The following is a 27,345-nucleotide window of genomic DNA, read 5'->3' on the forward strand; positions in this document are numbered from 1 at the left end:
TGCGAGATAACTTTTACTGCCGACTTAATTGCTTGACAACTGAATAGTGAGCAACAGGGAGGATGAATTTTGTATTGCCTCTGAACTCGAAATTCATGATCTAACAATACTCCAAAATGCGATGGTGAGTCAATAAAACTGCTTTCATATTATGAGACTCATATTATGACTCATATTCGTACACTGAAGATAATTTACACCGCGGATTATATGAACTTCTTCTCCATAAGCTAAAAAGTTCGGGCAAAATAGGTAGTGTTTAAAATTAATTAAAGGAGCCGAGCCTCCTCTTATAAATGCGCTGTTTGTACTTGCACTAATGTGCATTTTAAGACACTTACTGCTCCTCGGATGGACATTCTACTGTGGAAAAGGCGCCAGTTATCTACAATGAACAAGGCCACACAGCAATCGATGAACGTAGATGTTAGGCCATTCACGTATCAGGAGCTCCATCAGAAGAACCACGCAGGTTACTGCGCAACCTACGAGGTATACGGCGAAATAAAAGCAAAACAGCACTCCAGAATGGAAGCAGCAAGGCCATGTTCTACGATAATCAGGAGGAGCCGGAGGTGTTGGTACCTCTGGGCAGGCGGTGTGCCACAGTGCGCTGGTAGGAGCGCAGAAAAGCAAGCACGCGGTGAAACCACATCGATGTATTTACACTCAAGAACTACTCTGCCACAATAAAGCCCTGAAGAACTGCACAATTTAAAGTGCACAGAATTGTGGAGATTTCTTTTAACAAACAAACGATCAGCAACGCGCGTCGTCCCTGCGAGAGCAACACCTCACATTATACAGCAGACGAGGCACATGTTAGCCCAGAGTTGCTTTTACCCGTGAACAGCATTTTCCTCTCACTTTTGTCCAGTTGTCTGTTGACCATGATGTTGACTTCTCTTTCAGGAGGGGCAAACAAGTTTGCGTGGCTAAGTTGCTCGAACCGGGCTTTGAGAATAAGGATGTCAGAAAAAGTTTACTCATCAGATTACCGTACTCGCACCTCTCAGCGCCACCATTTCGGAGTTGAGTGCTTATAGCATCCTGCAATCACCTTTCGGGCGGACCAGAAATGTTTCGTGATGGCCTCAAGGCGAGTACAGAGATGAGATACGTGAGGGTGACTGAAAGGGCAACATGAATGTACTGTAGGTTCCCTCGAGGGGATACCAGTGCTCAATGTCCGTGGTTTCTGGTTGGACTGTGGTAGAGTAGCTTCAATAAAAAAGCGTCAGAACTTATATTCTATTATATCCAACCGCGGATAATGTGGCCGTCTCATTTCCAATTACGGCGCACCAGGTGTAGTACATGGCTTTTCTTCATACCCTATTTTCTTGTACAGAAGGCCACTTGCATTGTGGGACGGAGGCGTGCAGAGTGTACGAAAGAAGCTAGGAGTCGGCCTTCTGTTGCGAACGGTTGATGTCCTTGAGTTCTTCAATCTTTTCTGCCATGTGAATGAATGCGTAATCAACCAATAGAAGCCATGTCTTGTGCGAAGTTGTGTGAAGAAATTGGGCGAGGTGGTATACGTTCCATAACTTGCAACAGCCCATCAAACACGGGCAGACGGATGAGTTAGACAAGACGGGCTGTGCCTTTAACTGAACTTTATTACAGGAAAGAAAAAATACATGCGGCTAGAAACTTTTAAAGTAAACAAGGTTTATCGCTTCTTAGGTAATAGGTGGGCTATGTCATCTGTTCAATAATACCTAACAATGTCTTCTATAATTTTTCTTCACGATAAGACACTCAAGCTCGAAGTTCGTATTCGTTCAATTGTCTCAGAGGAGAACTCGTGAAAATTTGCCGTGGTGTCTTATTTTCAAAGGAATTTGAACTCATTTGCTTGAAAGTACCCCTTCTTTGCATCTAAATCAGACTCGGTGTTAAGATTCCTTAGTAATGATAATCCCGTTGGCTGTCACATTTTCACTGTTGGTGGTCAGGATATTCACCGCAGTGGTGCCCAAGTGGATGAGCATGCCCCTCGCATGCGGGAAGTGAGGGGTTCGATCTCCAGTGCCGCTGGGTTCCTACTAGCGATACATGTACAAGTTTCCCCTGCCTTGGTGCTCGGTTTTCCTGGGGTGAAATGCTTAAAAAATAAGTCTTCGACCCCCCCTTGAGTACTCGAAAACACCTTGTGCCACGGCGCGATTTGGCCATAGATGCCCTTGAGCCATAAAAATCCACAAACGTGATCATCATCAGAAGAATATTCGTTTTTGTTTACCTCTTGCGAATTCAATAAAATGTGATAAAACTTGCATCGCCCAAGACAATGATGATGTCGCATACATTCATACATTTTTAAGTTTGTTTTTCTATTTCACACCTACCGTTGTGTGGAATGGCCAGCGCATATCCAAAATATCATAAGTATGCAGAGGGTCCCGGCTGGCACCAGTGCTCAGAAACATCTTTGTCAAATATGTTGAAAGGGCTGTAAATTCTAATTCATGTAGGCTGTTTAGAAAACTTGCCCGATATGTGAACAATTATTTGATATTTTTTCAGCCCTCTGATTAATACCATGGCCTTCAGGACATCGCTAATTTATTTAGAGACAGTGGTCGGGGATAGAACTTCACCTTTGAAGTTCCGATTGATAGCAAGATTCGATATCTGTGCCTCTTTTTGCACTTTCTTCCTGATTACTTGTGTTGGTAGTGTCGTCAACGAAGCGCGAAAGCTTTCCTAAACATTAATTCAGGACACTGAAAAGCTATTAACGGGTGTGTCACGACGCAGCTGGCGTATGTCGTGGTAAGGCGTGAGGAGGGCCGCCGAAGGGGAGCAGGGGAACGCGCCGACAAAAGGGAGACCCTCAGGGCGCAGTCGCGCGCGAGTGTCGGGAGCCTCGGCCTAAGCGAGGGGGAATGGTCCGATCAGACGCATGTGTCGTAAAGGGTTTCTCTCCGCTCGTTGTGGCATGTTTCTAGTTAGCCACGGCAGCTTGCTCGATGGGCCAGCGCCGGAGGCGAGCGGGCATCCGGGCACCCTAGGCCAGAGCGGCTAACAGGACGCATGTGTCATAAATGGTTTCTCCCTCCTCGTTGTGGCATTTTTCTAGTTAGCCAGGGCAGCTTGCAGCGAGCCGCGTGTTCGATATTTTGTGCTTTTCTTTTGTTTTGTAAGGCGTGTATTTTATATTGCGTGCTTTTCTTTTGTGTTGTGATATGTTGCGTCCGAAATGTGGCGGGAAAGTCAACTATTGGCTGAGGGTGTAGTTTTGGCAGGAGGACAAGGAGATGGGTGCGCGCTACGGAGAGCGCGGGAGGTTGGTTGGTGGCAGCCGGACAGATCGGTCGGGTGCGGCCGGTGGTGGTCCCGGGGTCGCAGAGTTGGAGAAGCGAGTTGCTTGAGCGGCGGCCGACGGTGGTCCGGAGTCGCGAGAGTGTTGGCGTTTTGCCTTTTTTTAGTTAAAGTGGAGAGCCCGAAATCTGTCGGCATATGTAAATAATTTTTGTAACTATTGTAATAAATAATTTTTTGAGGGAAGCCTTTCCAAGTGCCAACGTCAGAAGACCTGCACGCCTGTCCCAAACTCGCCATTCGCGAAGTACGTCCCCCAGGTCACTGACGAGACCCGCCCTCTACCACTCCACGTTAACATCTGGATGCAACAACAACATCGCACGAGAGAGAGAGGGAAAAACAATATCGTGACTGGGTGCTATTGCGATGTCACGTACTCGGTCAGCCGTTTGCAATTCCTGTGTCCAGCTGATCAACGACAACTTGTTAGAGCAAATGGCTAGTCTCTAAGAAGTAGGTACCCGGATGACCCTATTACCACAGCGTTTGAGAAAATAGTGAGTTTGTTGAAAAGGAGCGCAACATCGCAGCAAACTCTCACACTCGTCCTAAGACGTTGCCTGTTGCACCGTATGTCCACAGGTTGTCCCATAGATCAAAGAAAATGGAGGTGAAATGCGTATTAAAGGTTCTTTTTTCCTGCGAGTCGTAAAGTTAGTGTATTTTTTCAACACAGCAGAGGAGAGGTAAAAGTGCCGACTGTCAGTTCATTCAGTGTCAGCGACTTGTTAGAGCAAATGGCTAGGCTAAAAAAAAAGTAGTTACACGAATCACCTGATCAACGAGAGCTTGTTAGGATAAATAGCTAGGCTAGAAAAGAGTACTTACCCGGAGGACCTTATTAGCACTGCGTTTCAGAAAGTAATGAAGTTGCTGAAAAGAGACGCGGCATCGCAACGAACATCCCCACTTATCCAAAGACGCTGGCTGTTGCACTGTATGTCTACAGACTGTTCTATGGGTCAAAGAAAATGAAGGTCGAATACGGCCTAAAGGTTCTTTTTTGGGCCAGCGGTAAACTGAGTGACATTTGTTCACAAGAGCAGAGGAGAGGTAAAAGCGCCAGCTGTCAGTTCAAGCTGTGCCCGAAGGTCATTTTCTGCAGTGTTGGAGTTGTTTATAGGTTTACGCTTGCTTGCAGCGCTCTTTCGTTTGGAGAGATTGAACGTGCGTTTATAAAAGGATTCTGTAACAACACAATTTCTCGCGATAAATTTGTAAATCGATCTTGATCAACAGCATCGTTCGTGTCGATGCACCCCGGCTTTTCTAGTACAGCCATTATTTTAGCATAAGGATGAACTCGCACGAAAAATAATGAAAGCGTATTGCAAGCACAATTCTAGAAATACACGCGTCAGTCACCCACCAGATTTGGTCGTACAAAATGTGTAAAACCAATGTGACTGAAGTAAAGCGAGGGCGAACTGTCCGAAGTTAGAGGCGTCCTGCTAAAAGGCTTCAAAGTTATGATACCAACTAGCTTGCGACGAGAAATGTTAAAAAATCCACAACGATCATATGGGCGTTAATAAGAACAAAGTCAGGGCACGACGTCTAGTTTTCTGGCCTGGAATGAACTAAGACATTGAGGTCTTTGTCAAGAAGTGAACCGTGTGTATGCAGTACGCATATAGCCAACCAAGGCACCCACTGAAAATGCGTCCTGTGCCCGAAAAGGCCTGGTACCGAGTCGTCATCGGCATCTTCCAGGACGACGGGAAATCCAACTTGTCTTTATACGATGCGTTGTCAAACTTCCCCGTAGTAGAACTGCTCAACTACTTGTCAGAGAGGTGCGTCATTGAGTCAACTAGCTCCATTCTTGCGCGATACGGCATACCAATGGAGGTATGCACAGACAACGGTCCGCAGTTCGCAAGTAATGACTTCGCTACTTTTGCAAAGCGATATCATTTCAAACACGCCACCTCGAGTCCACGATTCCCTCAATCAAATGGTCTCGCGGAAAAGGGCGTGTAAATTGTAAAGCGCATCCTAAAGAAAACCACTGAACTTAAACAAGATTTCTGGTTGGGACTTCTTGCTTACAGGACCACACCTCCAGAGTGCGGACGAACCCCTCCAGGAATCCTATAGGGCCGCGAGCTTCGCACCACATTGCCCGACTTGCGCTGTAGTGCCAACTACCAGGTGTACAAGCATCGCCAGACCGAAAGCCTCAAGCGGCCGTTGGCTCCACTGCAGAAAGGTGACGTCGTTCGGGTGAGGAAGAGCACGTGGTCACCGCAAGCTCAAGTCTTGCGTGAGTTCATGTTTCCCAGGTCTTACGACGTCCTCACCGAAGATGCAAGAGTTCTGCGACGCAACCTGCGGCACCTGCTGCCGCCCAGCGAACCCTTTGATAGCTAACTGCCGGACTTCGTCGACGACGAAAACAGCTCGAACAATTCGGCAACCTTGGCCCGCACTGATCCACCGCAGTCACGTACCACCCAGCCACTGCTCGGCACAGCACCTCCAACGCAGGATCCCCCGCACACTGCCTCACCAGCACCAGCACTAAGGAAGTCAACACGAAAAAGAGCACCACCTCGGCGCCTCACGTGCAAGAACTTTGTACAAGTGCCTTAAATTTCCATTGCAAGTGAAGCCAACAAAGCATCTGTGCGAGTGGCATACAATATTATGATTTGTTTGTAACCGAGCTTTCTTTCTTTTTTTCTTTTTCTTCTTTCCAAACGAAGGAGGATGTATCGGTAGCTAAATCATCATCCCGGAAGCCATGGGACATGCGCACACAGTCGGCTTCTCTGTGAGAGGAGGCCACCCTTCTTTCCAGTAGCGGCTATAAAACTAGCGCGCAATCAAGCACTACGCTCTTTCCCCTGCATCCGTGCTGTCAGGTTACATCGGCTGCAGCAGCCGATACAAAATTAGTTAGATTTCGAAAAAAGTGCCTATATCGGTTGATAGCGGAAATAAGCTCGCTTCCATGGTTACCTTCCTCTGGCCAGAGTGATTTTTCTGTTGGAGAAGTGCGTAGCTAGTGCGCTTGTTGTAGGCAGGGTTTTGTATTTGTTTTTTTTAAGACTCGTGCCGTGTGTAATCTCCCATTCGTGGAATAAAGTTAAGTTGAAGTTAACGCGTGTCTTGTCCAAGTCTCCCTTCTGTTCCTGCTTGCAGCGCTGTTTTGCATCATGGGAAGTTGGGCTCTCCATTCAAGCGGCTCAATAAGAGGCCCATTACCGTGACATTACGAATGTTTTTTTATCTATCTACTCCCAGCGCCGAAGCATTACAGAGAGGAATGTGTAAAACAACAACAAGAACATAATTAGTGCACATCACCACGTTATATTATCACTAATATAATAATATAATCACTAATATAATAACTACGGTCCAAGGAAATGGGCTGTCCGAAGGAAATAAAGCGGTTGCTACAGAGTGGGCCTAAATTTGCCACCGAACCAAGCCCCTTATCTCCGGGATTACTGACCATGATCAGGCAAGACTTCAACATGAGCTCTTGCAGCTAACTAGGTCGTTGCGTCTCCGAAGACTGTCGCTTATAAAAAAGGAACAACTTGTCTCTGCTTACGGCTGACAAAGAGAGGGATGTTGCAAATCTGCCGAGGGATGTTTATTGTGCCAAATCGTCAGCCGCACTTAATTGCTGCTTTGACAAATGCAATAAGGTAGCCTTGACAAAAGTGAAAAGCAAAGCAAGGAAGTTGTGTGAACGGTTGATCATTGATAAGCTTTCCCGCGCGATAATAAATAGCAGTAAAATGTCCCTCAGCTTATTGTTTACTGCAACAACACATAAACCTGACAGCACGCTCCATGTAATCCTGTCAGAGAATAACACACGGCAAAAATTGGTTGCTAGCTTTCTTCAAGCAACACTCAGCGTCCTTGTTGTTGAAGAACCGTTTCTAGTGAAAATTTCAAATGAAGCCATTCAATTCCTACAAGAACATTGGAGCAGGGCCTACCTTGGTTTCTCTGTTGACGTGACAGACTGATATTATTCAATTTCGCATGATGGTCTATTCCGCTTTGTAAATTAGTGTGCCGATAAGCACGGAGTTGTCCTTTCAAAATGCCTGCCGCGTTACTGCTAGTGGCTTTTTAGAATTGTTGTCCATCTTTATTAGGTCCACTTATGCTGAGTGGAATGGATCTCTTTTTATACAGAAGGAGCGCATATGTATTGGGCCTTGCATAGCCTCTATCCTCAGTGACCTCTTCTTGGCCATGAATTACAGAGAAGTCAGCAAAAAGTGTTAATTCGCCAGTACTAAAAATATTTACTAAAAATAGCACTAAAATAATTAGATATGTCGAAGATTATCTCATCCTTCCCGATTGTCCAAGCAATGCCTTCTGGGCCGAAATTTAGAAAGTGTTAGTCAATTTTATTGTCTTTATCCATTTGTCTTAACCCATGAGGAACCGGAAAATGGCTGCCTTCGCTTCCTTGAAGTGCACTTTTCGCCTTGTCAGTTCTGGTGTATCGTCGAGCCAAGGGCCAATAAGCAAAGTTTATCTTATAATTCAGGGCATTCAGAATTAGTAAAAAGAAACATAATTCAGGCCACCTTCAAAAGTGCTTTCCTCAATTCCTGCGAGCACAGTATTAAGAGGAGTTTCTTTAACCAAGCGCGGACTCTATATTCTGGGTACCCGGCCGTAGTCTTATCCTCAGTGGCTCAATAAGTGTTAAAAACTAGACAAGGAAAGAACCGAACATCAAGAGGTGGGTTGGTTTGCAGCAAAAAGATATCTGTAAAGCCCTATGTCCACCAAGTGTCACATGATCTTAAATTCTTAAAAGAATTTGAAAGAGGGCAGTTGTAGACGTCATCCTTTTTGCCCCAGACCGTCTTTTTAGACTCTGCAGGAAGGTCAATCGATATGGTCAGTGGATAGGATGATCAAATACTAAATTCACAACAAATCGGAATCTTTCGTAGATTGCTTTTCGGGCGTCGTTTATTACATCCCTCTGCCATGCGGAAGGAAGCACATCGGCAAAACAGTCCGATGTATAAACAGAAGTCTAGAAGAGCATAAAGCTAATACTGAGGATAAAAGATCTGGTAATTTGTATATCCACTGTCTAGACTGCAGTCTCTGCCGACGCGTCTCCCCGAACTTCAAGAAAGCAAATTCTGGCGAAGAACAAAAATCAACTGACCTGAGAGATCATGGAAGCCACCGCTATAAGAAGCGAAATGTTGAGTGCGTTCCCAAGCAGCACAGCTCATCGGCCCAGTATTGCAACAGGATGGTCCCATCCTGGTCCTTTGTAGGGCCAACTTTGACAATACAGTTCCAATGTTGGGCCAATTACTTGTGCTGCTTGGGTTAGCACACCGTCTGTTTCCCCGTTAGAAAAAGAGCGCTCAATTCTCTCTGCCTCGATATGATTCAGTGCATCGAGTTTGGTTCCAGCCTACGTTGTTTTTTTCGCGCACACTTTTTACAATCTTACCCATTTTATTAATCTGCAACACATCTCTGCTACCTCGTATTAGGTTTTATCGCCATAGTGTTTTCATTCTTCTTTGCTTCTTTTCTGAATCTGCGGACTGTTTAGTTTCTCTTACGCGAAATCCTTCGCTTCTCGTTTTCAATTTCACTGGCTTTTCCAGGTTTTTTTTTTACTTAATGAGTTTTAGCGCTCTTTATCCCGCCATATTTTAGCCGTCTCAGTTTTTAATTTCTTTCACAGGCTTTTCCTTTACCTTTCTTTTTCAGTTTTGCAAGGTTTAGTGCTCTTATCTCTGTCACCTTACTTGCGCGGTTTTCACTAATTTGTTGCTTTCAATCATATGTCTTTGTCAATCGTTTAGCCGTGTTGATTACTGGCTTTTTTGATATGTTTGTGATTTTTGAATAGTTTGATAACACTCTGCAGTGCTTTTTTATTTTCGCCGCGTTGTTTTCTTCCTTCATCCCCCCCCCCCCTCTCTTTCACTTGTTTGGGCTGCTTTATTGGTTGTGGGTTACGATATAATAGATGGCCTATGTGATGGGTTCTTACGATGTTTGCACTTTGCTGATCTTTGCGCGTGCTTATCACTCCCTCCGGTTTCATTCCTCATAAAAGGTGCAGATCGGCTACTTTTCCCAAATAAAGTTGTTTTCAGTCCAGTTGTGTGTCCTTCTTGTTCTCGCCCATTGCTTGCGAGCACTGTTTTTCTCGGAATGTATGTCAACCAACTCGCACAGCAACCAATCTTGGCCGCGGCGGTCCATTTTCGATTGAGGTGACATTCCAGAGGCCCGTGTACTGTGCGATGTTAAAGAAGCCTAGGAGGTCGAAATTTCCGGAGCCCTTTACTACGACGTCTCTCATAGCCTGAATAGCTGTGGGACGTTAAGCCTCTATAAACAAAACCAAACCAATACACCTTGCTCAAACTAAGAGAATATGCGACAGATTTCGTCATTATGAAAGCAACTGTAGAAGAACGGCAGATTGAAGAGATTGGAAAGTTGGTAATTCATCACGAGCTTTTTAGAACAGCTCTAGACCGCAGAACAAGACATACAACTTTTGTCCGCAAAGTTCCGAGACTGCGTTCATTAAAAAAATGCGTTGAACATTGAAATCATTTCTGCAGAACCCCTTCGAAATAGTCCACTTTGCAGTCAATACACAGCTTCGAACGTTTCTTGAGCTCTTGGAAACAGTTGGTAAACGCTTCTTTTGGCAGGACTGTCAGCTCTTTTGTCGTGGCGTTTACGATGGCCTCCACGCTGCCCATTTAGCGACCTTTTAGGGCTCTCTTCACCCGAGGAAATAGGAAAAAATCACATGGGGAGAGGTCAGGCGAGTATGGCGGATGGGAAATACAGTAATACTGTGTTTGGCCAGAAATTTTGTCACGCTGAGAGTACTGTGCGGCCTTGCGTTATCGTGAAGAAGGCTCCATTGTCCAGTAGCCCATCAGTCAGGGCGACGGCGTCGCAGTGCTTCACGCATGTGTTGGAGCACCCGTGTATAAAAATCCAGGTTCACTGTCTGCCCTTGTGGGACAAACTCGTGGTGTATAACACCTCTGGCATCGAAAAAAACTCTGAGCACCCGGGTATAAAACTCCAGGTTCACTGTCTGCCCTCTTGGGACAAACTCGTGGTGTATAACACCTCTGGCATCGAAAAAAATATCAGCATCGTCTTTGTATTGGTCTTCTGTCGCCGCACCTTTCTCGACGCCGGAGAGCTTGTGGACCGCCATTCGGCGCTCTGCGTCTTTGTTTGAGGATCGTATTGAAAAACAAAATGTTTCGTCTGCAGCAATGATGCTGTCGACGAATGCAGCATTCTTCTTTGCCACGGAGAGCAAATGAGCGCTCACTGATGCCCGCGTGTGCCTCTGGTATTGTGTGAGGGAGTGCGGCACAGGTCTGGCATTCAGCTTTCTTTTTCCCAAGTTCTCCCGCAAAATTTGGTGGAATGGTGTCTTAATAATGTCGAGAGCACGTGATAGCATGCGGAATGTGTTGGTGCGGTCTTTCTGTATTCTAGCCACGTTGTTTTCATTCCGTGAGTTTGAAGGGCGCCCCAGCCTTGTGTCGCCGTCGACCGGCGTTCTCCTCGAAACGAACCTCTTGTGCCACTCGAAATCTTGCGCCCGCAATAATGTCTCGTTGCCATTAGCGTCCCGGGTTCGAACCCGACCGCGGCGGCTGCGTTTTTATGGAGGAAAAACGCTAAGGCGCCCGTGTGCTGTGCGATGTCAATGCACGTTAAAAATCCCCAGGTGGTCGAAATTATTCCGGAGCCCTCCACTACGGCACCTATTCTTTCTTTCTTTCACTCCCTCCTTTATCCCTTCCCTTACGGCGCGGCTCAGGTGTCCAAATATATATGAGACAGATACTGCGCAATTTCCTTTCCCCAAAAACCAATTATTATTATTATTGCCATTAGCGTCACGAAGGAGCTCATACATCTGTGTGGCTGTCTTACCAAGCTTAACACAGGAATTTTTGTTTACACGCTGCTCAATGTGGACTTTCATCTCTCCACATTCACTCACAGTAGAATGCGCAGACGACTAGTAACAACATATTTTTACACGTATTGCCATCTACCGGCTGCCACCACAAGTAACATAAATAACTCAGGTTAGCCTGAAACGATGACGCCACAGATACGCTCCAACATTTATTTCGTGGAATCGTTTCTAGAAAAAAAATTAGTCTCAAACTTTACGGACAATGTTTAGAGAATAAGATGAGAGAATATTGGCGCCATGAAATTTAAACGATTCTATGAAATGATCGTTTACGATTTAGATGCAAAGGTTAAGCAGAATAGAAAACTTTCTAGAGACCCTAGTTGTATAATCGGTATGATTTTGGAGGCACAACATAGCAGTAGACCTGCAACTGCCAACGCGTAAATTTCGGAAGAATTTGGAAGAATTTCCGAAGGAATTCCGGAAGAAATCATTATCACTGTTCACATATGAACCATGATAACGATTTCATCCGAAATGTGCGCGTTGAAAGTTTAGGGTTTATTATAATGTTGTGCCTACAAAAATCATGTCGATCACCCACCTATGCTCTCTAGGAATTTTTCTAGACTGCTTAACTTCTGTGTCTCAAATGTAAACGATGATTTCATAAAATCGTTTAAATTTCATCGCGCCAAGATCCTACGAACAGAAACGGATTCCTGTGTGAGCGACCGAAATCTATGAAATGTTTGATGAGTAGATTTTTGCGGCAACTCGCTTGACGTTATAACACGAATCAAGTTATCCTAACAAAAATAATAAGAAGAATTGACGGGCACTATAAGAACATTAGAGTTCGAAACATCTGCGAAAATACAGCATATAAAAAAATCTTCTATGTTGGGATACTGGGGTTTTCTTCTGTTAACTCTTTAAGTGTTGTCATGAATCGCCGCTTTATTATTCGATAATATCATCTTTTCAAAACAATCTTTCCGACAAGAACACAATTTATATTTGGCATTTTATATGAGGCAATGCTTTATTCATGTTTTTCATTGCGCGACTACTCTAAACTGAGTCGGGAGTAACGCTTCTCAATCTCTCCTTCTTTAGCGAAAGGTCAAATGGCGTAAGAAAACTAAATCGTAGTTTAAAAAGTGTTCTGCTTACGAAAAAATGGAGCGGTCGCTGCGATGAGACAATAATTACGCATGACAAGATGCAGGTGAATTTCAATTGAAATACGTTTAAATGGTTTGGAGTAAAATTCATTGCAGTGAAATATTTCCGCGTAGGTGTCAGCCGCTCTCGGGCGGCCTCAGCACGCTGTTCTTATTCCACTGAATCTTCAGCTATCCGCTGGGTGACATCTACCTTTTGCAGCGGCACATCGGTGTCTAGGCTTCAGAGAAAAGCAGCTTATGGTTGGCGCTCTTTCATACACCTGGGCGACAGCATGCATGGAGCTATCACAGCCCGATGCTTCACCTTGGCTGCACCAATGCACTGTGTACAATGCGACTGGAGATTACGTCTCAGCTGATGGCTGTTGATAACCGATGCAGCTGCTACTGCGAAGACACGAAGGATTTTTCGCCATGCAGGAGGAGTAGGAAAGGTAGGGAGGTTGACCTGTAGATGAAACTTATTTGGTACCCTCCACTGGGGGAAAGAGATGAAGGAATATAAAGTTCAGGGAGGAAATGGAGTTATTAAAAAAAATACAAGGCAAAACACTTCGACTAAGTCACAGCCTGTCGTGGAGGCTCGACACTCTTAAGAACCGCATGTGTCCCTGGCAGGCCCCCACCACCGATGATCGCCGCGGCCAGTGTCCAAGACTCTTGAACTGCGTAAGCGGGCGTGAGTCGGTGTGTTCCAGCGCGCAGCGTAGAGAATGGTTTTCATGATTGTACGCTGGGCACTCAAAAAGAATTTCAAACATGGTCTCACCGCGACAAAGATGTCACATCCAGGGTTACCAGCCGTGCCGATCATAGTAAAAAATGGTTTCAGAATGCGACATTAAGCCACAGGCGGCACAGCAAAGTTGCTTCACGTTGTGGTAGGCCGGATGGAAGCCGTAGTTCCCGGTCAGTATCCAGAGATAAAAGACGCGGGTTTGAAAACTGCCCGGAATTCCACGAGGCAAGCGTGATCTCCCCCGCCAGTGTTCTAAGTCTACAGCAGCCAGCAGCCATGCAGTTTTTTTCATGTTGTCTAAGAAGCGGTTAAAGCCGTTGACGGCAAGTTTTCTTAACCCCTGAAAAGCGATAATGAAGTTTCCTGAAGGCAGACGCAACCTTCCCTCCAGGAGCTCACTGTGTTTAAGTTGGCGGCTTTCATAGATTGCTGGGAGAGACAAAAAAGGGGAAAAGAATGGCGAAGCGGATTGGTATAAGTTTTTAAAACAGTCACTTGGGAAAAGTTGCATAAGGTCACTCAGCGCATGATGGATCTTCAATCCCTCGTTCTAGCGTTTTGTCTTCATAAATCGATGAACTCTTTCACTACGCAATCACTAGTTTTTCTCGCGACTGCAAACAAGTTACTGTTAGTTTCAACGAGGAGTTCATTGCGTTATCTATGATATTAAGTCTTGCCCAAAACAGCTTTCAAGCAGCTTCTCATTACAGCCGTAGGAACAAGGTTCTTTTTCCTGGTTCTTTTCACGAACCAAACTCTAATGCTCTGCACTCCAGCTTCAGTCTATGCAAGGGGTACTTTATATTATTCACGTGAAGCAGAAAATAAAACAGGAAAAAAGGATTTGTGTGGCCTCAGATCTGATATCGCATACCGGGTGGGCAGTTATCTCAGTTGGTATAGCGACTGCTTCGGTGAAACGGTGGTGCCTAGTATGGACCCGGGACCAGAGAGAATTTTTTTCTTTAACTGCGAAGTTTCTGTGACAACTGTATAGCTTTCTTTTGTGTACGTATTAGTGGGCTTGGTTCGATGCTAGTCAGTAAATACTGTCTGAATAAAAAAAATTACTCATATTATTTCAAACAAATTGCTATGATCAATAAAATTGTGCCCACTGAATTTTGGGGGACCAGAAGCGATACAAAGGAACATGTGTCTGAAGTATAAGTGACAAAACTGTCACTAATGGGAAAGCGATTGCCCAGTATTGCAGCAATTACGTTTACAGCGGCTTTTCTTCTAGTTATCACGCATATATCACGTGTGCCAGCCAAATGTAAACAAGCTTATAAAGTTAGGTTGCGTCCCTACCGAGAACAATAATTGCGAAGGGTTGAGCGTGGTATGCCCTAGACTACATCATATCTTTCGTTCTGCAATTTTTTTGTGTAGACCAAATGCGTATAGTTTAGAAGAACTTCTATTTTGGCTAAATGGTTCACTGAACTCGAGAAAGCAAGAACAGTAGCACCGAAAAATTACACACACCAGAAGAACGACGTAGAACAAGCGCTTACTTATATTGCACATATTGCAAAGGCGTACCACATAAGAAAAAGAGGAAAAGGTTGTGTCAGCGATACATATGTGAACCTTTTATAAACTGAGATTTCATATCATAAACAGTTTTGCTGATCGCGCATGGGATTTCTTTCTGCGCATGCCTAAGTATTCTGTATATTTTCTCGCTTTTCAGAGAATAAAGTCCGACGAAGTAAGCGCTTGTTCTTTTTTTTGGAAGCGATGTTTATTGCCTCAGGGCATAAATCTAAGAAGTGAGAAATGAGTAAGATGCTTACATAAATGAAAAAAGTTGAGCTGATTTGATGGAATCAAGAAGTGAACGATGGTATGGACCTTGTATCCCTGCAATATATGAATATATATGAATATATGCACTATATAATAATAATAATAATATTAATTGGTTTTTGGGGAAAGGAAATGGCGCAGTATCTGTCTCATATATCGTTGGACACCTGAACCAAGCCGTAAGGGAAGGGATAAAGGAGGGAGTGAAAGTAGAAAGGAAGAAGAGGTGCTGTAGTGGAGGGCTCCGGAATAATTTCGACCACCTGGGGATCTTTAACGTGCTATGCAATGTCAGTGCACGTTAAAGATCCCCAGGTGGTCGAAATTATTCCGGAGCCCTCCACTACAGCACCTCTTCTTCCATTGTACTTTCACTCCCTCCTTTATCCCTTCCCTTACGGCTTGGTTCAGGTGTCCAACGATGTATGAGACAGATACTGCGCCATTTCCTTTCCCCAAAAACCAATTATTATTATTATTATATAGTGCATATATTCATATATATTCATATATTGCAGGGATACAAGGTCCATATCATCGTTCACTTCTTGATTCCATCAAATCAGCTCAACTTTTTTCATTTATGCAAGCATCTTACTCATTTCTCACTTCTTAGATTTATGCCCTGAGGCAATAAACATCGCTTCCAAAAAAAAACAAGCGCTTACTTCGTCGGACTTTATTATCTGAAAAGTGAGAAAATATACAGAATACCTAGGCATGCGCAGAAAGAAATCCCATGCGCGATCAGCAAAAATGTTAATGATATGAAATCTCAGCTTATAAAAGGTTCACGTATGTATCGCTGACACAACCTTTTCCTCTTTTTCTTATGTGGTACGCCTCCAAAACCTGCCGTGCCTTGTTATCACTGCTCCTGTGGAGAGTCTTTATCTCATCAAGTCGCGGTTCACACTTTTTGCAGTGCTCGTAATTTTCCCCCGCCGTACGTTCTGCCGCTCGGTGACACACCTTGCACTCTGCGCAGTGTTTGCGTAGATGTGCACCTCCTACTTTTCTGAGCGAGAACACGTGCTCCGCTGCACGGTCATTGATACACCTGCCTGTTTAGCTGACATAGGCCTTGCCGGAGGTCGGTGGTATTTCATAGACCACACGGTGCAGCACTTCACAAAGTGTTTTCCGTGTTTCTTACTGCAGCCGTTCCTCTTTCCATCGCTCGCTGCGCGTGCGCAGAGCTGACCAAGCTTCTGTGGAGTCGAAAAGACGGCAGGCACGCCGCGTCTATTCGCCACCTTTTTTACGTTGTGGGCCTCCCTGTGCACATACGAAACAACTTCATGTTTCGCACCTTGCTTCCTTCCCTTTGATGCCGCTTCAACATGGCGCCTTTGACTTTATTTGGGAGGGCTTCAGCAATGCCTGTGATTACCGAGGTTGGGAACCCGGCCCACACCAATCGATTCATTTGCGTATCAATGCTCCCTTGCATGCCATGCTGACATGACTTCACGAGTGCAGATTCGAGAGAAAGACTATCAATAGCGCGTTTAACCGTATTTGAATTAACAGATCCACATGACAGCAGCTCCTTCCTAGCTCAAGGGCATACTGGGAATATACATGTTCTTATCTAAAAGTAAGCTTCAGGTATAAATCTGTAAACATCCCTGCAAGAGAATCACATGCGTGAAAAGTAACCCCCTCCCGTTCACTTATCTCCTAAACACTAGCTTGCAGCATCGGCGTAGGCCACGTCCTTCAGTTTTTTTTTTAAACTATCAAGTATTCGTCAACAAACCTGAAAACGTTTAGTACCCCCTTCTCAGTTAAACTTCGTTCTAGGGCGCGGTCAATATATCCTAAAAATATGCTAGTAAGCACCAGGGCTACGCAGGGTCCTACGCGGATCCCTTTTTTTTTCATAAAAGCATTGTTAAAAGATACAAACATCACGTTAAGATAAAATGCCAGCATTCTCAAATAATTAGCTTCCGACACGCCTAAGGCGTTCTTGAACTCAACTGCACCGGTACTTTCTGTGGAATCTCTTACGGAGGTAAACAACGCATCGTAGTCACGGAGCAATACAAGGCCTTCACTTCTATCGAACACACATATCCAACGGAAACATTTTCCTAAATAAACATAAAAACATCAACTGAGCTTTTTATAGCAAACGGATCATGATCATGAAGAAAATTAAGGTGCTTCTGCAGGTATTTTTTCAGAATATGCTGCCACCTACCATTCTCACTTACTACTGCTCATTATTTTTTCTTTAGTTCAGCATCAGATGAAGCACAGAGCATGATGCAGGGACAGAGGCTTAAGGCTGGTGGTGCTTGAGGAGGCCTCTGACCCTAAGCAGTCAACAGCGGTACAGATATAATACAAATATTAGAACAAAATAAAGTGCCTAGTTTGGCCTAGGGGTCTTGACGTCCGCTTTGGCTGCGAGAGGTGGCTGGTTCAAAAGCCACCGCCGGACACCCACCGGTAAAAATGGGTACAAGCCATCCCCGGCCCGGCGCCCGGCTTCTGCAGGGGTGTGTGCTTGGAGGAGGCTCCGAAACCCCGCCGCGCCCCTTCGGGTCCAAACACAGTTTCGAACAACTAAACCTGCAAAAGTGGTTCGTGTTTCACTCCCCAGTGAAGAGTTTGACTCAAGACTCTTACGCTCTAACCAGCGTCAAGTTCAACACTAAGGTCCTTCGTCAGAAGCGATTCAGAGTATCACTGTGGTCCTGGGCATGTCCGGTTTTCCGGCTGTCCGACCGGCACCGACGGTTTGTGCGTTTTGGCAGTAAAAAATACAATGAGACCATTGCTCTTGCTGTTACAATGCCATTAGCCAGTCTGTTCAACTCCAAGAATCTGCACATCATTGCCGCCTTGCCTTTCACTCGCGTCTCACTGGACTTTAAAATCAAAAAGTTCTCGACAATCGCATCACCGTCCCTTCTCGGAACTCCTCCTCCGATAGCACCACAAAGCGGCCATCCTTGTCAGTTTGTAGAAGCCGGAGACTGTCCTGTCTTAAGTATGACAAGAGATTTGCCATGGGATCCTTGCCAGGCTTGGTGACGGTTCCACTTGTATTCCTCATCAGCGCATCCACTCCATCGAGTAGGCATATTTCCTTGTTCTCTTCTTAATATTTTCCTGTGATGCCCCTATTCAGAGCCATTAACTCATGCGCCTCAACCCTTGGCGCATGACTAAATTTAGGACCCTTGTTCGAGACATGTCTTATTTCGTTGGGAAGCTTAGCTTCGCCGACAGCCGTCAACCTCGAACCAGGTGGCTTCCTGTTCCTATTCAACTGAGCAGACTGCATCAAACGGTTTAGTGTGTGAGCCCCCAAAATTCGGACATTCATCTTGTAAGGTGACGAATCGCATGGCGCTTAATCTCTGCCAGTCATCCGATATTCCTGTTGTAATAGACAGCATGCACATGGTCTTCATATCTTCTTGTTTGTCGCCACAGCTCAGCTTTCAGCAGTTTCAAAATACACTTCAGAAGTCCTATTGGCGGTCGCAAATTGCCGAAAATTGCACTCACGTCCTCCGGAAAGAAATATTTGCGAAGGCAGAACGAGATATATCTTGCACGGCATGTTGACTCCACGATGAGGGAAACAAAAGTATCAAGACGAGAGGTAGATTACCAGTTGTCACATACAAAAGTGCCCTGAGTGTTTGACGTATGGTTTAGAAGAACTTCTATTCGGGCTAGATGGTTCCTTATACTCGAGAAAGGAAAAACGTTAACGACGAAAAACACACACACAGCTAAAGAACGGCTTAGTACAAGCACTACTTCATCTGAGTTTATTCTCTGAAAACGAGCAAGTATCCAAAAAACAGGCATGCGCAGAAAAAAATCTCATGCGCTATCAACAAATCCGTTCAAGATATGAAATCTCGGCTTTAAAAAGTTCACTGATGTATCGCTGACGCAACCTTTTCCTCTTTTTTTTATGTGGTGCGCCTTTCATTTCCTTCAGAATATTTTTTGAGCGAACAGCACAGGAAAATTAGCGGTAGCGCATGTATTGAGGCTTTGCCACAATCAATTGTATACATTTGGAGAAGCTTCCTTGTTTGCAGGTGACACCAGTATGAAACTTTAAAATAGAGACTTCCGTTCTTACCTCCGTTTACGGAGTTGGTAGGCGGGCGATTCGGGAGGTTAAATTAAAAAAATGATGTAGGAAGCCCCCCCCCTCCCCCCCCCCCCCCCCGCCTCAAAAAAAAATACTGGCACGAGAATCATTAGTGGTCATCCGCGCGATTCAGGGAAAACGATTAAATTAGTTATACTTGAATATATCTAGTTCTGGAGAATATGAGAGCGACCTCACATGTGTTTAGTTCTAGGCCGCTCCTTTAAGTTTTCCACTCAGTCGTTTTTTCTCCGGCCCTTTTCTCCGGCCTGCTGCTACAGAAGCGCAGCGACACTGATGATCCTCTCCCCGGGCGGTGAGTTTCGCAGCAGCTCCCACACGTGGACTGTTCTACATTCCTCTGCCCTCCTTATTTCGCCGCGCCCTCTTCCTTCGACAGCAACCACTTTACGAACGGCTACCTTTGTAATCAGCAACTGGTTACACCTTCCACACTATAGACACACCCTCCTCCATCCACGACTACCCCCCCTAGTTCGTCCACAGCAACTACACTCCGGGTGTTTTTTTGTGGTGGTAACCGGTTGCGCGGTTTTTTTCTTGCTATCGCCATGCCCCCCCCCCCCCCCCCCCCCCTTGGCAACCATCCTCCGGTTGTATATTCCTTCGCTTTCGCCATACCGTACTGATTCCGCGGTAACCACCTTCCTTATGATTTCCTGGGTAGCCACCTTGAGATTACGCCTTTCTAAGCTCTTGCCATAAAGCATTTCTGCAGCGATAGCTGCACTGAGCTTGTGCTTTGAGCCGTTAGCGTGGTACCTCTTGAGCTGCTTGGCCGCCATTTAGTTCCATGGCGGTCCGTGGCTTGTCACGTGGTTGGTCAAGTGGTGCGGAGCAGATGCTAACGGCGCGGCGCGCCGGCGATACCGAGAGTGGGGGGGGGGGGGGGAGAAAATGGAGTGTTGGAGAGGCGGTCGAGAGTGAATTCACGTCAAGGGACGAAGTTGAAGAAGGAATGCCAGCGAAACGGAGGGGCGAAAGGCTGAATTTTCAATTCGACTGAGCGAGTTCCACTCAGCCATATGTAGCTATCGCGCCCCTCAGGTTTAACCAGAGATAAACGACAGCCATTTTTCACGGTAATTCTCCTTGCCTTCCAGGATAACTAACGTCCCGGTTGTTTGCACGGCAACCACCGACCAGTTGCGTTTTCGTTTCTTACGCTTCGTCATACGCCTCAGCTTCCACTGTAGCCGGCCTCCGGTTGGAGATTGGTCTGGTTTCAATTGTGAATTATTCAATCGCTTTATTTTTATCTAATAGCCGCATGGGAGCAGCTTGAGGACACCTCGACCACCTTTAGAAGCAACAGCAGAGGCGTGATGCTCGCAATGTTGGTTTTTGCTGTCTTTTCCCCCCTTTTTTATTACAAGGCAATTTTCAATACATGCACACAGGTCAGTAATTACAATCAATGTACAGTGGTACATCTGCCTTATGTTCACTGAAAAACAAATCATTAAGTTACACTATTTTTGACACGAATGCTTACGGAGGCGCATTACCCTCATTACAATAATATCAATGCAAAGATCTAAAAGATAAAGTGCCTTGTTTTGCACTGAAGGTTGAAAATTTGAGTGTAGGAAGCATTAAATTCTACAGAAGTTTAGGTAAAAAATTATGTACCTAGGGTTTGTAAACAGTTGAAGAGTTTAGGTAAGCTATGCCGTAGCATTTGAAGCCAATAATTTGTTCTTGTTTGATTTATCTGCCAGAAGTCTCTGTGTCGAGAGCAAAACAAATATACTGATTGGTGTAGGTTAGAAATTCTTACTAGTCTTGCTCTTTCTCTTACCATAATAAAATTGCCTCAGCAGGTTATATCGATATATTTGTTGGATTCTTATGACTATGTGTTTATGAAAGAAATTACAGGTATGTCTGTCGATCATGCATCTTTTCAATAATGCGGATGGACTTCTTTTGCAGTGTAAATATCTGATTGAGTTTCGACTTAGTCGTTGTGCCCCATACCAAATGACAATAATTATTGGGGGAAGCGAACAGTGCTTTTTAAAGGAATTATTTTTCTGTAAACGTAATATATAGTGATTTCTATGAATTTGTCCTGCTCTATGACAAATTTTCTTAACAGTGAAGCCTTCAAAGGCATTCCAAGGCATTATGCACTGGTAGGCCTCGAGATGCCTAATACCCGGGGCCATTCCGGTTGTATTAGCTTATGCATCCGAGGCTATTAAAGGCGCTGACAGTCTCAATAAGGCTATAGCTGCTAGTTGAGCTTAAATTTGAAGATGTTCACGTACCTATAGTGCGAAAAATGAGAGGTTTTGTTTAAGATCAAAACTTAGACGATTTTCTTTTGATCAATTGCTCAACCTGTGCAGGAAATCATTTAGGTACCCCATGCCCTTCCTCTTCCGCAGTAACCCCAATCCGGATTGTTTCCGCGGAAATCGCCGACTGGAAACGCATTTCTCCACTTATTTTATACCTTCTACTTTTCACGGTTCCCCGAAGGGGCATCTGCTACATGCATATCTTGCTTGGTTTTGACACCACCGGTTCCTGAGCATCCGCAGGGGCATGCCCGCTGGGGGATGATGGCGAGTAGTGCGTCACCAAAGACCAAAGCAACCGTGTTTAGCCGCATGTGGCTCAGCCGTGTCCTGGGGAAAGCGGATCCATTGCTATCTTCTTTCTCACAGCTGTCCTGTCTCCTGTTCACTTCTTGGGCTTTCCTTTTTTTCTGGCGGCAAAAGTTAACCTTGCGTGACCAGCTACTCTGAGTTGCGTTATATTTGTTTATATTTGAGGTGTGCAGATGGAGTGGACAGTACTTACTTTTTACGTCCTGTCCCGTCCCCTCTCTGGGCTCCATTGTGGGTAGCTGGCATCACGGCCGAATAATATCTACTCGTTACGACACCCGCCCCCCCCTTTCAAAACATGATCGCACTCCTGCGGGACGATGTTGCAGACATTTTCGAAGAAAAAATCAACATACGTCCAATTCCATGTCATCTAGAGAGAACTAGAAGATGAACAAACCGTAAGCCTATCTCTATTCCTGGTATCGAAATGTTTAACAGAGGCCCTGTACCGCGGCTACAAGGTATCCAAGATTGCCAACGGCGATTTACCGATGGAACTCCAAGACAATGTTGAACTCAAAGACCAGACACTCGTTGGTCATCAAGTACCTACAGCGCGGTCTTAGCGGACTCAACACGGAGAACCCTGTAAAGTCGTAAACTCGAGCATTATCGCGGCTGCCTGGGAAGAAGGAATCGCCGAGGCTAACAACCCGGCTTCTGTGGATCTGGAAGAACTGTTTTACTCTATCCCGCAAGATGAGCTGTTTTCTGCTGTACGTTAACTGATACAGAGTACGGGATGCACTAGGTTTCAAAATGCCTGCAGCGTGTCGGTAGACTTCCTTTCTGGAACCGCACAGATGTTACCTTGAATCTACGGTTGTCAGTTACGGCCATCACCTGTATGCTTAAAAGCGGGGTACGTGTATAGGATCCTGTGTGGATCTTGTTCTCCCAGAAATATTTTTGGCCCAGTTTAATGGAAGGCTGGAGCAGGAGTTGCCTTCTGCAGATAAGGTAGTAGTCAAAGTTTACAGATATGTAGAGAACTTTTTTTTCTTAATGTAATGAAAAAGTCTCCTGCGGACTCCGTTGTAAAATCCATTTTCAGCGTGTACGCGGGCTGTTCCAAGTCCTTAAGTTTCACTGTTAACATCCGATGAACAGGTGTTTTGAGTTTCTAGTTATGCGACTGCGTTTCCAAGAGTCAATCATATTTTTTGGGCATACATGCCGTGATTGAAGAAAGCAATGTTGCCGTTCTCCTCATCCGATTCTAAAATGGTGATAAGGTGTATGGCAACCTCCTGCCGTCTGTCTGCTTTGGCATGTCGTGCCCACACCACGTCCAAGAAAATTTGCCCCACAGATTGGTAGGTTACAGGAATCGGATTACCCCGTGTACTTGCTCTCCATCGTATCCGAGTCCTTGCTGAGCGGCTACTTCCGGGTAAACCAGAATAGTTTGAGCAGCAGTATCACAGAACTTTGCAAAAAGCCCTTCGCGGTGGTGCCTTACATACAGAGAGCGTCGCATATTATTAAGAAAGTAGCCTTGAGGGTTGGAGTAGATCTTGTGTTTTCCGCTCCACATTAACTTTACAACCTATGCCGGCTCGTGAATGAACGGCGCTCTAAAATGTCTTCATGTGCGATTAATTAATAGAATAAGTTCGTTCCCTGTTCGACAGGCGTCGTTTACAGCATTACCCTCAGCTGCGGTGAGGTTTACGTTGGCGAGACGGCGAGGTGCGGCGAGGTTACGTGGGCATGCTACGTCGCTATGGCCAGGATGTGGCTCGAACCTTCTTCTGCATAAATAAAAATGCAAGGATGGGAAGAAAAATGATATGCAGGGACACAGGGGACAAGTGCGCGTATGACTTTGGCGCTGCTCGAATTACCAGACGCGGGATGTAGAGAATTGACAGAGGGACTTTGGAGGCGTCCAACATTATAGCCACAGGTAAGAACTTTTACATTAGTTTGACATCGGTTCTTCTTATTGACAAGGAACGGAGGTTAATAGATATGATGTACTCTAATCTGCCTCGCATTCTTGAAATCTTTCATCATTCTGCTGCGTTGAGCTTGTGCATTGCTGCATTCACAGCTCGTTCTCGTTTTCTCCTTTTATTAACTGTTTCTATAATACGGAATTATTGTATTTTTCTGGCTTAATAATTATGACACGGGCGGAAACAATGCGTGCATTATCACGGAGGGAATGAGTGTTTTTCAGTTTGCTTCATTTGCTAGTGCACTCTTATCTGTGTCGTTTCTTCCAAGCATCCTGGTGATTTTTGTGCGCTGCTTACGTTTTATTTTGCTGAACAATGTCGAAACCTCTAAACTCACAAACATAGTGCCTAGAGGGGACATTCTTGTCGACATCACAACACACCAATCCATCAACACTGTCCATGGCGTAATCTCAGAAAATGCTTTTTTACATCTCACATAGAAAGAAATGCTAAAACGGCTTTCCGTCAAAAAAGTCACAGATGTGTACGAATCGCAATCAGCAAGGGCAACATTGAAATAGATAGTAAACACTTGGCCTTCACATTCAACACAAACACATTGCCTGAATCCATCGAAGTTGCACACCTTAAACAAAATGTCAGGCGCTATATCCCTAACCACAGAAGACGCTTCAATTATCATAGGTTTGGAGCCACTGCTTGCAGAGTTGCCGAGGCCGTAAACCTTCTGCCAGATGCGCTTCGAGGAACCACCATTCTGAGGAATGTGACGCAGCCGTACGCTGCGCTAACTGCAAAGGAGATACTCCAGGGCTTGTCCGTCCTGGAAGAAGGAAGAAAATAATTTCGATTAAGACCAAGGGTAACAGTTTATTTAAAGAAGCGAGGAGGCGATTTCCGCTCAACAAGACCGCAAAATCCATATTCGCTCATATGGTGCGCAGGGGCTGTGCACCACACAGCACTCCGGCACCTGCCGAAGCCACTTTCACCGAGCCTAAGGCAGGGCCCTCCACGCCCCAGACAGGGACAGCGAAGGGTGCCCTACCTTCGCCAAAACGAGGAGCATCGGTCCATGGGTCCGCATTCCGCAGGACGTCCCCCTGTCGGGGAAGGCTAAAACCTACACACCCACGAATTAGCAGCCGCCCTCCAGCACCTTTGTCGTAGTGATGGATGTAACTTCCACCTCGCCCGCTTTACAGCGGCGGAACAGCTCTCTGTAGCGAAAAATAGACAGAGGCCTGGTATTTGGCCGTTTTCGTTCCAACCAAAAAACATAAACATGATTTTTTGTTCAATGTAACTGTAGAGGACTGCTGAGGAACTACAGTGATATAACACATATTTTAGCGTGAATGTTGCCCGTAGCTTTATGTCTTTAGTAAGCCAATCTTGGACACAGCACGTGAATATCCTGATCCGTTATATAAATTTTAGATGCGATCCTAAACAGCCAAACAGACTCTAGGGAGGTGTTGCATTTGTCGTTCAAAGCGCCTTCAATGCTCAAGAAATCAAACTCATAACAAAACTCGAGGTGATTACGGTCAGCATCGTAACCTACAAAACATTAGCAAACTGTTCTGTATACCTTCTCTTACATTTTACATTAACAGTAAATGATCTACAACAACTGATCGATGAACTTAGGGGCCATAACGGGTAGTTGCGGACTTGAACACATATTCTCCTTTGTGGGGAAGTGAACGCTGTGACTCTGACGGCATAGTAATTGAATATTTCATCCTAATAACTCATTTGTATCTTGTAATAGAGAAAATGCTATATACTGCTCCTCAACCTTTGATAAAAATAAGTTGTTTAGACCTATCTTCTCGTTCACAGTCGGTTTTTAGCCATTTAAAATCGGATGTAAGGAAACCCATATTGGAGTGATCTACTGCCAGTTTTTATCAGCCTAGTATCCCGACCTGTAGTCATCCCAATTAAACCACAACGATCGAAGCTCCATTTACCTCACTGGGCATTGCCCACATAATAAGCCAGTTTAGATAGTATTTTCTCAGAAACAAATAGCATAGATGAAGTGAATGAAATTGTCTTGAAGTGCATCATCGATGCTACACGCCAAGCGTAGGCCCAAAAACAGGAGTGGTGCGCAAGAACAACAAGGTATGTTGGACGCAAGAATGTAAGGAAGCCAAAGGACAGCAAACTAAATCCTCGGGTGTTTTTCGTGGGAATCCAACTCACAAGAATTTCTTAATTGTCAAAAAACAAAAGCTAAATAATGATATATACGTTGGAGTGCCGAAACAACTCCTTGGCAAAGTTTTCTTTGTTTCATAAACATAACAGTAGCATACAGAAAAAATTGGCAGCAGGTTACAAAATAAACGGCAGCTACTCCCCATTCAGATTTCCTCTCCTGACGGTCCCTGATACACATACAAGTATTAAAGAATGAGCAGACATTTGGGATGAGCATTTTTCTAGTTTTTATTTCCTCGCACTACACACTGTTATTCTTTATATAGGGAAACACGACCACAAAACAGTGGCTTCGTACGGCCGGTAGCGCAAACGAGCCTTAGAATAATTTGATTACATTTAAAAAAATTAAGAGAGTACTGTCTATAGGCAAACAAATTGCACCAGGCCCCGATGAAATTCATTATGAAACACTGTCCCAACTATCTGGACCCTCTGTAAAATGTCTGTTAAATATTTGTAACAAATAAAAGTACGAAAAATACCAGCAGCTTAGAAAGGGCCATTATTGTTCCTTTATTAAAGCGACTATGCAACGAATAAAAAGTCACTTGTAAATGCTTTCAATGCTTAGAAATGATGCTAAGACGTATTCACACCAAGTATGAGTCTTCAGTACTCAGCCAGAAATTTATTATGAACTTTTAAAAACCGTGTTTTTTTTTTAATTCGCAGGCCGATTGGTGTGCTCGTAGTGACCGATTTTGGAACTAAAATCGTGGAAGAAAGACGTCACTGTACCATGACGTCACCAGGCCACCACACGCTCTCATGCGCTGCAGCCACGGCAGCCCCGACGTCACGGGCACACTTCCGGTAGCCGTGAAAATCGTCTGCTCATGCCGCCGCGCGAGCCTCTCGGGCAAGCGCAAGCCAGAGCATTGCCTTCGCGCATATGGTTTCAATTTTCTTCTTCCGCCTCCTTCTGTCGGAAGTTCCGTAGCAACTCGCACGGCTCTTCGTGCGCACGCATAGGGTTCGATGCCCGTCGCGGCCGTAACAGCGAGCAGTCGCACCTCGAGGTCCGGGTTTATTACTGCTAATTACCACAGATGACAAGCAAAGAAACCCGACGCGCGCCGCAATCCAGGAAGGCGAAGAGACCGGAGAGATGCCGCCACGCCGCCTACGCTGCTGCGGGGGGCTAGGAGCGACAACCGGAAGTTGCAGAATAAACGTAAGCGGATGACGTGTTCATAGGCGCGGCCCGGTCCCAGAGCTGTTTTCTTTATTTTTTCCTTGTGCTCATCGTGCACGAGTTGAGGGGGGAGAGGAGGAGCGTAATTTTTAATCGTCTATATCTTTGCTGTTATTGATGCTAGCTCAAAACTTCTTGCGCTGGGGCGAAGAGTGAACGAATGCCTATCTCTCGTCTGCTTTACGTAA

The sequence above is a fragment of the Amblyomma americanum genome, chromosome 8 (genome assembly GCF_052857255.1).
Source record: "Amblyomma americanum isolate KBUSLIRL-KWMA chromosome 8, ASM5285725v1, whole genome shotgun sequence".
Lineage (NCBI taxonomy): Eukaryota > Metazoa > Arthropoda > Arachnida > Ixodida > Ixodidae > Amblyomma > Amblyomma americanum.